Source organism: Dreissena polymorpha, chromosome 2, assembly GCF_020536995.1.
Source record: "Dreissena polymorpha isolate Duluth1 chromosome 2, UMN_Dpol_1.0, whole genome shotgun sequence".
NCBI classification, from domain to species: domain Eukaryota; kingdom Metazoa; phylum Mollusca; class Bivalvia; order Myida; family Dreissenidae; genus Dreissena; species Dreissena polymorpha.
The window spans coordinates 101,194,341-101,209,043 of NC_068356.1; the positions used below are offsets into that span (position 1 = coordinate 101,194,341).

Consider the following 14,703-nt stretch of genomic DNA (forward strand, 5'->3'; position numbering starts at 1 on the left):
AATTTTTAATTTTTTTTTACCTTTGTCCTTGAAGGATGACCTTTGACCTTGAAGGATGACCTTGACCTTGAACTTCCACCACTCACAATGTGCAGCTTCATGAGAGCGCCGCTTTGAAATTTTTCTAATTATTTTTTTGACCTCTGACCTTGAAGGATGACGTTGACCTTGAACTTCCACCACTCAAAATGTGGGGCTTCATGAGATACACATGCATGCAAAATATCAAGTTGCTATCTTATATTGAAAAAGTTATGGCAAATGTTAAAGTTTTTAGACGGAAGACGCCATATATTTGACATTTGACCTTGAAGGATGACCTTGACCTTCTCCTTTCACCACTCAAAATGTGCAGCTCCGTGAGATGCACATGCATGCCAAATATCAAGTTTCTATCTTCAATAATGCAAAAGTTATGGCCAACGTTTAAGTTTTTTTCAGACGGACGGACAGACTGACATACACACATACTGACATACTGATTGACTGACAGACAGTTCAACTGTTATATGCCACCCTACCGGGGGTATAAAAAAACATTAATAATAAGACTTCAATGCCTCATGAGCTGGTTTTGGTTCTTAAAGTTTTGTATCATGGAATTTAAATAGCCTTACGAAATTAAACTTAACATTTTCATGTGACTCTCATGCCCTACATTCCAGTTGCTAAAATAAATCAAGTAAAATATGTAAGTTACCTATTCAAAATGATGAAAAAACTGAGCTATGTGGATGTGTAAAACAGGCATGGCATTACAAAACCAATCATTCCCTAGAACATGACTAAAATGTTACACAAAATATACTAAAATGTATCCATAAGAAACATAAGCTACATACTAGCAAACCACACATGACTTAATTACTTCTGACTCTATCAATCATATATTGTCATAACAAAATTGTACAGGCTATTTTTGGGTTTCCGTACATTGTAAATTTAGTAAATGAGGGATCAAAGAATTCAAAACTTTTTAGAGTGGAGCAGTCTTGATTTAATTATAGTATTTTCAATGAACATGAGTGAATACAAATCTGTAACGTATCAAAATTTGACAATTTTTTTAAAGAATCTAATGCTTTGTCAACTGTTAAGTTTCCATCTGGAATAATAATGTAATGCCGTCAAAAACAGCTGTCAATAATCAGGTTTAAATAGGTACGTGTATAGATAATTGTTAATGTTGTTCTTCGCATTGAGTTATCCATTTTCTTTTTTTACTATTTTTACCTACAAGTATTAACCACAGAAATGGTTAAATAAATTCATATTTCCAATTGAATTTGAATATTTTTTTAGTGAAAACTATTAAACTAAAGTTAAATACAACAACAATAAAACTGAGAGGTGACAAATATGCAGGCTTTTTTCAGCAACCATATAATTTTAATTGATCTAAGTTGGTTTTAACTGGATCTATCTTCTACAAGTTTACAGGGATCTTTTCACGCTTTGGTAAATTGACAATATTGAAAAAAGTTGTTTCAGATTCGTAAGTTTTCGTTTTAGTTATGATATTTGTGAGGAAACAGTAATACTGAACATTAACCATGCTCTAATATAGCCATTATATGCATCTTTTGACGATTTTAAAACCTAAAAATTATAAAGCGTTGCAACGCGAAACGATTGAATAATTTGGAGAGTTCTGTTTTTGTCGTTAAATTTTGTGAAACTACGAAGATTGCTTATATAAGGCATAAAATACGTCAAGAGTGTGTACTCGGCGGAATAGCTCAGTAGGCTAAAGCGTTTTTACTTCAGGACTCTGGCAGGACTCCAGGGGTCACTGGTTCGAAACCTGCTCCGGGCAATGTTCTTTTCCTTTTTTATTTTTTTTCTTGATTTTTTACTGGAGCTTTTATGATCCAATGTTTACATTTATCAATATAAAGCATTTAATGAATAAGTTAAAAAAATGCCAAAATCTGTGAAAAAGCCCCTTTAAAGCATGTTATGGGTTACAAATGCATAAATTACTTATTACAAAAGTGCAGAACACTTAAAAAAGTACAACCAGAGCTCCAGATAATGATTTAGTCGAAAGGGTGTGTTACCCCCTTATCTTATTGTTAAAGCGTATTTTACTCCTTTGTTTCAGCCATAAAGGATACTTATGAATATTGAAGGTTTTTTTCTATTTACACAGATAACTGATATATTACATGGCGTGTTTAATCTTGAAATATTATTATTGGTTATTTATATAAATAAATGCAAAGGAAAGAAGTTAAAATGATGATATGAACAGACTTTCTTTAAAAAACTTTATATATAAATAATCGATTAAAAATAAGTACCAAGATTTGAATTGCGGAATGTTACGTACCTGGCTGATTATTAATGCGTTTTTTAAATTTTTCAATGCGTAAATACGCAGATACGCATCTAATCTGGAGCTCTGAGTACAACTATGTCTGAGCAGGAATTTACCATATGTTTTTATTTTAAAAAATGCATTTATTAATATTTTTCGGAGACATTTCAGCATTTTCATCTCTAGATTTATATCACATGTTTAACAAATTCCATTAAATGATTTACTTGAAAAAATAATAATTTGCACACACACCAGCTAATAACCTTAGCAAATTTGTCCGTATAGATTTCCATGTTTCAGCTCGCATCGTATTGCCGTTTGAACCCGTTTAGCTGACCTTACAGGTCATCTTAATGGTTAATTTTTTTTTTTAACAGGCAGAGCCTTTCGCTTTCAGAAAAAATAATTGACCTAGGCATTTTCACTCTTGTAGACGAAAAGAAAACTGACACTATTTCCCGTAAAAATGGTATAAATCAAATGGTATAAGAACGTCGCTTACATCTTTAACAAATAATAAATAATAAAATAATAAAATGGTAGGCCGGCGTAACAAAATTTCAAACATTTCTCATGCATTTTCCAATAATTTCTTATTTACAGACCCAATATTTATTTATTTATTTACATTTCAGGTCAATAGCACATACACACATATAACACATTATTTATTTACATTTAAGGTCAATAGCACATACAGACAAAACACATTAGACATTTGAGTATATCACAGATTTCAAGGAAATCACAATTTAAGAGCATCAAATAAAACGCTGAACATTACTGTATGCATACTTTCAACAATACAGACGTTTTTTAACTGCAGTAGGTTCATGAGGAGCCATTAAGCTGAAAGCTTATTCCAATGTGGTCCATACACTCGAACTCAAATGTTACGCCGGCATCACAAAAGTCATAACATTTCAACTACAATGCGAATCGCTGCATTTCAAATGATATCTTATTTGCAGACCCAAACTTAAAATGTTATGCCAGCGTAACAAAATACCAAACACTCCTGAAAGTGAATCACTTGCATTTCAAATGATTTCTTATTTCATACAGACCCAAACTTAAAATGTTATGCCAGCGTTACAAAATTCCAAACTCAAATCGCTCGCATTTCAAAGATCCTATCTCAAACGTTACGCCGGCATAACAAACTAAATAATTCCTTATTTACAGACCCTATTAAAATGGTATGCCAGCAACAAAATTCCAAACATTTCAACTCATAAGCGAATCCCTTGTATTGCCAATAAAATGCTATGCAAAGCGTAACAAAATTCATTAAATAATGAATTTAAAAAACAAAAATGGCTCACAAATTTCCATTACTCCCTGTTGACTCAAAATGGTATGCCGGCATAACATGCCGGCGTAACAAAATTTCACAAAAAACATGTCCAATAATTTCTTATTACAGACCAAAACTCAAATATGTTACGCCAGCATAACTCAAATGTTACGCCGGCATAACAAAACACATTTCTCCTCATAATTGAATGGCTAAACATTTTGAATCGTTTCTTATTATCAAATATATAATCATAATACATAACAAAAATTGTTCTTGAAGTGCAAAGCTATATCCTGATATGAAACGTTTTCGACACAGGTGAAGTAACGTACCCTGGATAATCCAATCTATGGGCCCAGGAGCCCAATATATTCATTCAAATAAATATATAAAATCATGTTTAATGAGAGAAAAATTGACAAAGAGCCATGAATAAATTACTACCCTATGATATTGGAATCATGGCTCTTTGTCAATTTTTCTTTCATTAAACATTATTTTATATATTTATTTGAATATATTGGGCTCCTGGGTCCATATACTATCCAGGATACATTACTTCCACCTGTGGTTTATCGACGGCTTATAGTGATATTATGGGCATTTTTCACTGTTGAATTTAGCTGAAAAGAATTAACACGTTAAAAGAGTTGGTTAAAATGGGGTAACTGACTAATTATTAGCAACTCACCTTGCTACCAGTTGTTTATAAACATATATATATTACATTCGATATTTTACATGACTCACCCATTCCTCTAAGCCGAAATGATCCGTAAAACAAAATTGTGTCTTTGAGTCGAATGAACTAATCTTCACTATAACTGATTTTAGATTCACATCGTACATCGAATCATTTCAGTTCTCAGTTGTCAAAACGAAAGAACGCTTGATATTCAAATGCATTATTTTTCTCTTTCCGGGATATTGTTTAAGTTTTTTGATGCCTCATTAACAATTTAACAAATAAAAGTGTATAAGAAGTGAAAACACCAAAAATAAACAACGGTTGCGATAGACACCTATAAACATAGCACATACTGTTAGATGCCCATAATATCACTTTCAGACTTATTTAGAACGCCGCTTACAATTTTTACATCAACGAAGTGATACATATTTAACTTTACTGTAATGACAATGAACTCGATACGCAAAACACAGTATAAAAATATTATTTTATAAACTAACCTGTTTGTAATATTTTAATTCCACACGTGACTTATTTTATCAAGCCAAATTCGCCATGTTTGTTTTCATCCAACTTGTTTTCGACCACTTTCAGATAATTCAGGTTTTTCCAACTAGATCTATGCTGCACAACGTTTCATTCAACACTGCTTTCTGTATGGGAAGCGGACAATGATAACGGGCGAGGCCTAGTAATATTATGCGCATGCGTCACAGAGGTTCTTTAAATAGATTCTGGAAATTTATGTTTATAAATAAAATGTCGTCTGCTGATTTTCTAAAATTAGCATTTTCATCGATTTTTTCAAGGAATACTATCAGAATAGCAAACAGTTTGGATCCAGATGAGACGCCACATTCTGTGGCGTCTCATCTGGATCCAAACTGTTTGAAAAGGCCTTCAAAATTCGGTTCCAGCACTGAAAGAGTTAATGGAATGTTTTCCCTGCACTTTGTGTAGTTGTTATGCTTTTGGATATGCTGATTTGTTATGGCATTTTTGTACTGCATGTTTATCATGCTTTTGAATGATTTTTATGACTACGAACGCTAGTATGTTATTATAGACAAACTCACCATTTAATTTTGGAACTGGTAGAAAAATACGATTTCTACCTGTCAGTGATTTGTCTTCTTTAGCTTCTGTTAAGGTGGAGACTGACATTGGCTGTCCTTTAATCTTAATGCCCATGGAAACACATGTTCCAGCTCAAAAGTATGAGTACATAACATAGAATGTCGCCTTTTGTTTTCACGTTTCAACTCAGTAAAAAATAACTACACAAGTTGTGGAATTCGTTCACATGGCCGTGCCCATTAAATCTATGGAAATTTAATTTACTAGTAATAAACAATATAAACAATACATTACGAAACAGATAAGTGAATAATCAATTTAATACTATTAAATGTGCTGATCAAAATCTATGTTTATTTTTTGGGGGTCAAATCCGAGTACCCCAATGAAGCTTTTGGTTGAAAAGTTACTTATAGCTGCTCATGACGTGACTAAAATGAGAGGGGCCAACATGAAGTGCGCTCCCTCGCTAGGAATTTTTCTTTATGCTGAAGAATTCTTTTAATAAACTCTAAATTATACACAGAAAATATAATAATTAAAACATTAAGACTAGCTTTGGATCAGTCTTCATTTAATCGGCACTCTTTTTTTTTTAATTCATGTATTATGAATACTTTGGCTTTGTTTTTTATCATATAAACCTGAGGCTAAATCAATTGGTGGATTGTCCTTCCATGTTTTGTATGAATTAACTATCATTCCTGTTATTTCCTTTATGGTTATTTCGGAAATAATGACCTATGCAGTTTCAAACATGTTATACCCAATGGGACAGCTAGTAAGTTGATAATGTTTGAAATCTAATAGCCAAACGCGACAGATGGGCCTTATGCCATATGCTACCAATGTAGCTCTATACCAGCCAGTGCAATCATGAGCTACCCTGCTGGCTCCAAAGTCACACAATGTTTCTTGGTCTCATTAGCGGACAGGGTAGCTCCTGACCAGACTGTGCGGATATAGAGGCTTGTCTGAAGCTGTTTCTGCAGCATATGACATAAGACACGTTTTCGCATGACACGGCTATTATTTATTCATTTATTATTGTAGTGTTAGAGTTATAATGAGATTAAATAAACCGAACAAAAAGGCTAAATGGAATGATACATGGAAGAACACATAAATACAGCTGAATACGCTTGCGCTGAGTGCGTGGGTTGGAAGTTCCACAATAATATGTACATCCGGACCGTTTTGCTTTGAAGGTCATCTTGCACCATATTTACGTTAATGTTATAATGTTGGTTGTATTTAGGCTGCTTAATTATCTTGAAAATACTGAACGTGTAATACTAGCAAATGATAAACCTACATGCTGAGGCTTATGTAACGTAGAGATGTATAGTGAATAAGATATACTAAGGTTTAAGTTTTGGATTTCTACTAATGGTATGTTAGACATCATATAAAAGCTTTCGGTTTCTAACAGCTCAAACAAAAGTGACTTTATAATGCATAATATGTTTAAAGTTTTATGTTATATTTATATGGAAGATACTAATATGTACAAATGTATACACATATCAATTGTAAGGTTTTAATGCATGCAAACTCAAACGTCAATTTGTTTAATTTATATACACTGCACTAAGACAGAAGGTATACAAGTGCTATAAATATAATACATACAAAGGGTAAATATTCGAGCTCTTAACCTTGCTGCATCCGTGCTTATTTGCTTTTTTTTAAACATAGGTTAGAAAGGTAATTGCACACTGGTGTATATTTTTAAGGGAGCTATCTATAATTGAGGTTGCTCTGTGAAAAGAGGATAAAATGCATTTGCGTAAAGTGTCGTCTCAGATAAGCCTGTGCAGTCACCACAGGCTAATCAGGGACGAAACTTTCCGCCTAAACTATATTTATGCAAAGAAGAGACTTTCTGTAAACTAAAATATCATTAAAGCGGAAAGTGTCGTCCCTGATTAGCCTGTGCGGATGACACTTTACGCACATTCATTTAACCCCCGTTTCACAGAACACGGCCCAATTGATTCGCGCTCTGGGAAAACGGTGCTTAATACATGTGCGGACAATGGGTCTAAATGCACATGTGTCGGCCTAAATCAGACTGTGCATTTAGACCCGTTTTCCCAGAGCGTGCTTCAATTTAGTTACAATTGTTTGCTTGACTACTGCAAAAATGAAATATACATAGCAGTATGCAGTGAAAAAATGGCTTTGCATTAATTGGATATTGAATAACTGTGCAATACTATACTATGATATACAACAAAATATATAAATGTACAATACTATTAATAATGAAAAGCATTTGATAATATATGTTTGTATTCAATAAAGAAATAATATATTTAAAGCAATTAACGGCTTTATAATACTGGATTCCACACGGAATGCCTCAAAACTATATTCACTGTAATTCCTTAAAGACAAACGCTTCAGAATACATGTTAGCCAATTATCGTTTTGCTGGAGTTTAAGTGGTTGACTTTGTGAAATTTTCATTTCCGTAACATGGGTCACTTGCTCATAACTAAACTTACTTATTGTTTTCTATTTTGTCACGATATTGTTATAAAAATGGACACTTTAAATTCCTCAAAAACGTTTTAGTCTGTCACAGAAAGTAACAATGAATTTCAATGTACAAATATGAAAATAAATAAGTGAACGTTATGGGTTAAACTGGGTTGTAATGTGGCTGACATGACCAGAAGGTCCAGAACTCGGTCAGAGGTCGAGCAAAAGTCACCAAGCGCGGTTTCTTCACAAGATACAGACTTGAAAGTGCGTATGTAAGACTTTGTTTCGACGGAATCGAACTTCAAAAAAGTTTACAACACAATTAAAATATTGAAAGAAGAAGCTCAATTGGATAAGTTTTTGGAGATAGATTAAATAAACCTATTGCAAAAAAGTAAGACTTTAGGAAATAATCATGTTCGTCAGATTCTTCTTAACGTCCGTGTTACCATAACAAAGACAGAAAACCCACAAGGTCCTAGATGCTGCGGATGCTTTGATTGGCGGGTATCGGACAAAAGTAGTCACGCCCCAAACACATACTGTATTAAATTCATGCGCGTAAAGTGTCGACCCAGATTAGCCTTTGCAGTCCGCACAGGACGCCACTTTCCTCTTAGAATGGATTTCGTTTTGAAGAGACTACCGGTACCTTTAAACACAAAATCCATAAAAGCGGAAAGTGTCGTCTCTGATAAGCCTGTGCGGACTGCATAGGCTAAACTGGGACGACACTACGCATTTATGCATGAAGCCGAGTTTTCTCAGAACGAGAGACTATCGATCATTACATGGGCGAGTATCTGACAAGGTTGGCCCCGCCCCTCACGTCCTCGATGCTGCAGTCAAACGACGGGTTCTCGATGCCGGAATCAAAGTTCGCCTCCTCCCTAGTGCCTCTATCCGGAAACGTGATCCTGTAGAACGTGTCTACGCGACTCGTGTCTTCCACCAGCCGGTCGTGGGAGATGTTGTCCGCGCGGAACCTGAAACACGCGCACACTTGCACCAATTTCCTTAATAATACGATACATTGCATACAATACTTCATTTGAAAGAAAATCACTATTAAAGCTGGGGTGACCTCATTGGAACAGTCTATGCAAATCATTGGGGGAAATAAACTTATCGAGATATCCCAAACTCTATCTTAGCCAAACGCAATTTAAAATAAAAATAATATAACTCATAATGATATAAATAATATTGACATTCAATTACTATTTTATCCCTCGATTGTTAAGGAACACCAGAGCAGCAGAATAACAATTTTTAAATCACGATGAAATACAAAAACAAGTCTGGTGTAGTGGATATGATGTTCGCCAAGCGACGATAAGTTGCCGGAGCTAATGGGTTCGATCTCCACTGTGGGAGTATTCTTCAGATATACCTTTACCTCCAAAACATACCAAGTACTTGTTGTACCCTGGAAATGAACTCGAGAGTGTCTGAATAAGCTTAAGGCTTTCGGTGCAATCGAGCTACACTAAATAGGTTTACACTAAAAATAAACATGAAATACAGCAGACCACTTGCAGCATGTACCTGGCGTTAATGTAAGAACTTTAAGACTGATATAATGTTAGCTATGAATGTGCCTTACCGTTTGTTGTGGATATACACGCCGGCGACAACAATGACAATGACAGCGACCACACCCAGAACTGATAAGCCTATAGTGAGAGCGGGAGAGCCGTCTGAAAGAGAATCAATTATATATATATTTTATTTTATATTTAAAAAAATTATCACCATCTAGAAAAATGGGGTTTAATGCATGTGCGTACAGTTTTGTCCAAGATTAGCCTGTGGACACAAAGAATAATCAGGGAAGACTCTTTCCGCCTCAAATAAATTTTCGCTCAGAAGAAACCTTTCAACGAAAAATACAGGCGGAAAGTGTCGTCCCTGATTAGCCAGTGAGGACTGCACAGTCTAATCTGGGAAGACACTTTACGCACATGCATTCAACCCAGAGCGCGGCTCATATTCAATTCGGACTTCCAATAGTTTTAATTTGAAGGTTTTAACCCATTTATGCCTAGTGGACTCTCCCATCCTTCTAAATTTGATCAATTTATTTCCAAAATTAGGGATGTCTAGTATATTTATTTCTATATTTAGAATATTTTTACAGAAATTCCTTGAAGAAAACAGCGTAGACCCTGATGAGACGCCGCATCATGCGGCGTCTCATCAGGGTATACGCTGTTTGCCAAGGCCCTTTTTCTAGACGCTAGGCATAAATGGGTTAAGCAATATTTGTATCGATTTGCAAATGTATTTCAACACCTTGAGATATTTGCAAAAATAAAGTTCTTAGCGGTGTGTTTACATTCTGTCCAGCCCGTGTGTGAGCCCCTAAACACCCCGTTGATTCTGCACCATGTGTGTAAATTTGAGCCGTACCGTTGAAATATTACACAGATGAGTTCTGTACATGACGTCATTTACAGTTGTATATTTGTAAAAACAAAACATTTTCTTTTAATGAAGTTGTGATGCTAAATATGTTTAGTGGATATTGGTGTGTACATTCCGCATATATAAGTGATTATGCGTTGCAGTGCATTGTAACCAACCAACATCACCAAACATCAAACAATATGTTTTTATATGTTCAATACACTTCATAGTATATTAATAAACAGTTTGCTATAATAAAAACGTTTGTAGTAATATATCCTTCACGATTCTAAGGATAAGCTAGCGAGTTTCTAACTCGAATTTTTATTTACTTGTTTTTTATATTTTATGCCGAAAAAACAACAAATAAAATGTGCATATATAGTAACATTAAAATCAACTAACGCTTTTAAGCTGCGAAACATCGTTTTCTTTTTTTTGGTAAATAGCAATATCCATTGTGTACGATAAGCATCACCGCATAAAATCGCTCAGCTTAAAGTAAAATATTCGAAAAATATTGTCAACGAATGATAAAAATATAAACAAAGTGAAACTTCATCTGGGAAAGAGGGAAACCTTATCATATAAAAACGCATTTTTTTCAAACTGACCTCGTTCGTTTGTCATATGGCTCCTCGCCGGGTTAACAAGTATATTATCAATCACTGAAATAAATAACAACGTCAAATGAATATTACGTGCAAAATGTGCGATAACAACTATATCGAAAAACGCCAAAATATCTAATTATTAAAATATCTTTTTTATCTCGTTTAATAAATAAAACGCAATATTCAAACATAAAACAATAATTTAATGAGAATTATTTTAGCGTTGATTCGAATAAATATGAATCCTTTTATTTATGGATAAATTATATATTCATTTTTTAACTACGATTACGATGTATGACAGTTATACATGGAGGCCGTGTTAAGTTGTTACACATCATGTTAAAGCGGGTATATACGATTTTTTATATGTGTTTAATTGTAATATATTGATAAAATATGTTACAATAACACAAAATAGGCAAGAAAAATTATACATTAAAGCCGAATTTCATAAAATGCAGCAAAGACAATTTAGCGCCCCGAGCCGATAGTGACGTACATATTTTCCTACAATAACCGAAGCATTCGTCTTTGTATTATAAACCGTTAAACTACGAGGGGTGTTCCAGAAGTTTGTGGATTTTCGCTATAACTTATTAGTTTAATGGTAAAAGTCAATGAAATTTACATATTATACAAACCAATTATCACGGATTTTATATATAAGCTAAAAATGCATGAATTCCATAAAGCGCGTTTGAAACGCGTTGCCATAGAGACCTCAGTAACGACATGCGGCGCACGCGTGTATTTTATTATAAGTATGAGCGTTACGCGAATTTAAATTTGGTTTAAATGTCGTTGATAAACAGAATTTACGGCAAATTTCACGTTACAGCGCCTAAGTCCTCCTTACAGCCCGGATTTGGCCCCTACGGACTTCCGCGTCTTCCCGGAAGTTAAATCACAGTTGCGCGGTATTTGCTTTGCAAGTAAACAGGAAATTACAGTTGCAGCAAAGCGAATCGTGTTGTCTTTTTACGCTGACTGGTATAAAGACACTTTTGACAAGTGGATTTCCCGACACATAAAGTGCATTCGCGTTGGAGGTGATTATGTGGAAAAGATTTGACAGTTGTTTACTTCATAACGTCATTGACGTTGAACAGAAACGTTACACGTGCGTCGGTGTGCGCATTGTGCACATGTTTAAATCTCTGATATATTTTTATTGTTTTATGTATTTCCATGATATTTGGAGAGTAGATTTGGAAAGGACGAAATATTCTTAACATGCTATTTGTTTGTCCATTTATGTTACCAAATGAAAGTTATAGCGAAAATCCACGAACTTCTGGAACACCCCTCGTAAGTTTAGATGCACATCGTACATGTATGGTATACATGCTGGCGAATTCGGCTGTACAGCCGTTTTCAATTTCAGAATTAAATATTTGGCTTATTTCGCATTTTTCGACACATGTTCTTCTTAACTTTTATTTTAATTTATATTGAAATATATATATAATAAGTTTTTTTACACAGTTTATATAATTTCATAAATATTTGACAAAATCGTATATACCCGCTTTAATTATAGACCCAGACAAAATTAGTCACCATTGATTAATACTTAATAAACTTTGTCATTAAATCTATCAGGAAATTACATAAACTGGTATGTAATTCCGTCATAATTACCTATCCAATGGGCAACACTTTATGTAACGCGTTAATGATGTTCATCTATGAATTGAGCTATGCATTCAAAGAAAGAATTCACAAGATTCTTGCATTTGGAAAGCTTAATGCATGCGCGTAAAGTGTCGTCCCAGATAAGCCTGTGGAGTCCGCTTTTCGAAGTAAAACTTTTCGCTAACACGACTTTCAACGAAATAAACAGTAAAAGAGGAAAGTGTCTTCACTGATAAGCCTTGCGGACTGCACAGGCTACTCTGTGTAGACACTTTACGCGCTTGCATTAAACCCCGTTTTTCCAGATGGAGGCTCATATAGTTTTAATGAGCTATACCGTTCAATTCCGTGCATGGAATGATGCCGGTCTTTCCTTCATCTGAGCATGCGCACTTGTAGTCAGAGTCGGAAACTGGTAAACACAGGTTACTGCAGTCACTTTGTAAACATTTACTGGACACTGAAACCGGAAAACGAATAATTCATCGAATTACAAAGGGACATGTTTTCATTTATTGTCAACTACCATAAAAACTATAACAACGAAGAGCAACAACTACAACACGAACACACCTTACTAAAAAATTGACCCCGCCGAAATATAGAAACATCCTGTGTGGCATATGAGCATTTATTCTTTGTAGAATTTGCATGATTACTGATTTTTTCGGCGTAAGCTGAATAAGCCAGCTTTTCACCCTGACTTGACCTTTGTAAGTGTCCAATAATACTCAAATAAAATTTCCCGCGGCTAGGTACGAATGAATACACTTCATTTATTCCATTGGCTGATTTGAGTATAACACCAGAACATTGGAAACATATCCGCGTCTTTGTAACACTGTTTTACTGCATGAAACAATTTTATCTCTAATAAAAAGGCCCAATAGATAGAACAGTTTTACAATCAATTTTCGACATAAATACAGTTTGTGCGTTCACCTTTTATTTTCAGAGAATTACCAGCGCAAAAGCGTTTAACTAAAGGCTATGTTGTCATATTTAGTACTTACTTGCATTGCATTTCAACCCGCGAGGTTTCGGGTCAACACGCGGTCATTTTGTGAAAGTCAGAGTTTATATACAGTTCATCACCGGAGTTCGCAAAAGGGGTTGCGATCATTGTGTCTTACTGACAATAACGTAGTGACTGTAATGCATTGCATTCCAATCCGCAAGGTATCAAGGTCAGTTTGCGGTCAGTTGCAGAAATCTTTATATAAACGCCGTCTCGTAAACTTTGTGCACTTGAAGTCTGTTTTGATCAGAAAGATACTAAATAAAGATATTCGGCGACATTAGTGTGGTATGTCAATCATCGATTTTTAATATGGTTTCAAAATTTGCATGATAAGGACCAATTTTGATAAAATTAATTAGAAATATTTATCCATTTAGATCAGTTTATTAAGCATGACCACAATAATTCGCTATACTATAATTATGCAATTAAATAAGATTCGAGTATTGCCGGCTGACCTATATGCACTCGTTTATTTTCATGTTTCTTGTGTTTTTCTATTCTGTAAATATAGATATCTGAGTAATAATATCACATAAAGCAAAATAAGCCACGAAATCTGGCGCAACACCCCGTAATTGATTTGCTTATGATGTAGCTAACAACTGCGCAGAAAAAAGGCATCCGCTACTTTTTATCTCATAGAGATAACTTTTGATCGTTCATAAACATCGACCACAATCAACGCCGTATATCTTTTTTAAAGATATTTCTTGTTTAACTTTCATCTAAGTGTGGACAACACGTGGATCACTTACAAATTCTTTTCTCTTCTGGTTTAGACGCTATTAAGCGATCGCACCCATGCTTTTGTGGATATTTCGTGTATCCAACGTGTCTCTGCAACATTTTTATGCTTTTCTTTCGGGACTAGGTTATAATATGAACGTTTGAGATGCTTTTATTGAAGTACTATGTTTTTGTTTAAATCTCTCTGCCGTAACCCAGTGTGCATTGGGTGATTGAATTCGAGCGAATTTTCTGTTTTCTTATAAGTTGCGAGAAGGTATCTTTTTTATTGAAACATGATACTTGGCTTACAAAATGTGATGTATATGAAAGGCACGAAACATGCTTTAAAGGGGCCTTTTCACAGATTTCGGCATGTTTTGAAGTTTGTTATTAAATGCTTTATATTGA

The 14,703-nt window shown here is 34.5% G+C and overlaps 2 protein-coding genes across 4 annotated transcripts in view; one reads left to right on the forward strand and one right to left on the reverse strand.

Annotated features, from left to right (window-relative positions):
* The window catches only part of LOC127868277 (uncharacterized), a 73,099-nt gene extending 68,139 nt beyond the window's left edge, over positions 1-4,960 (reverse strand). For both annotated transcript variants that reach the window (XM_052409906.1, XM_052409905.1), the window contains exon 1: positions 4,815-4,960. The gene's annotated coding sequence lies outside the window, so the exon portion shown is untranslated. The remainder of the gene's footprint in view (positions 1-4,814) is intronic.
* Positions 1-14,703, forward strand: part of LOC127868281 (beta carbonic anhydrase 1-like) — a 180,277-nt gene that overhangs the window by 118,573 nt on the left and 47,001 nt on the right. The window lies entirely within an intron of this gene.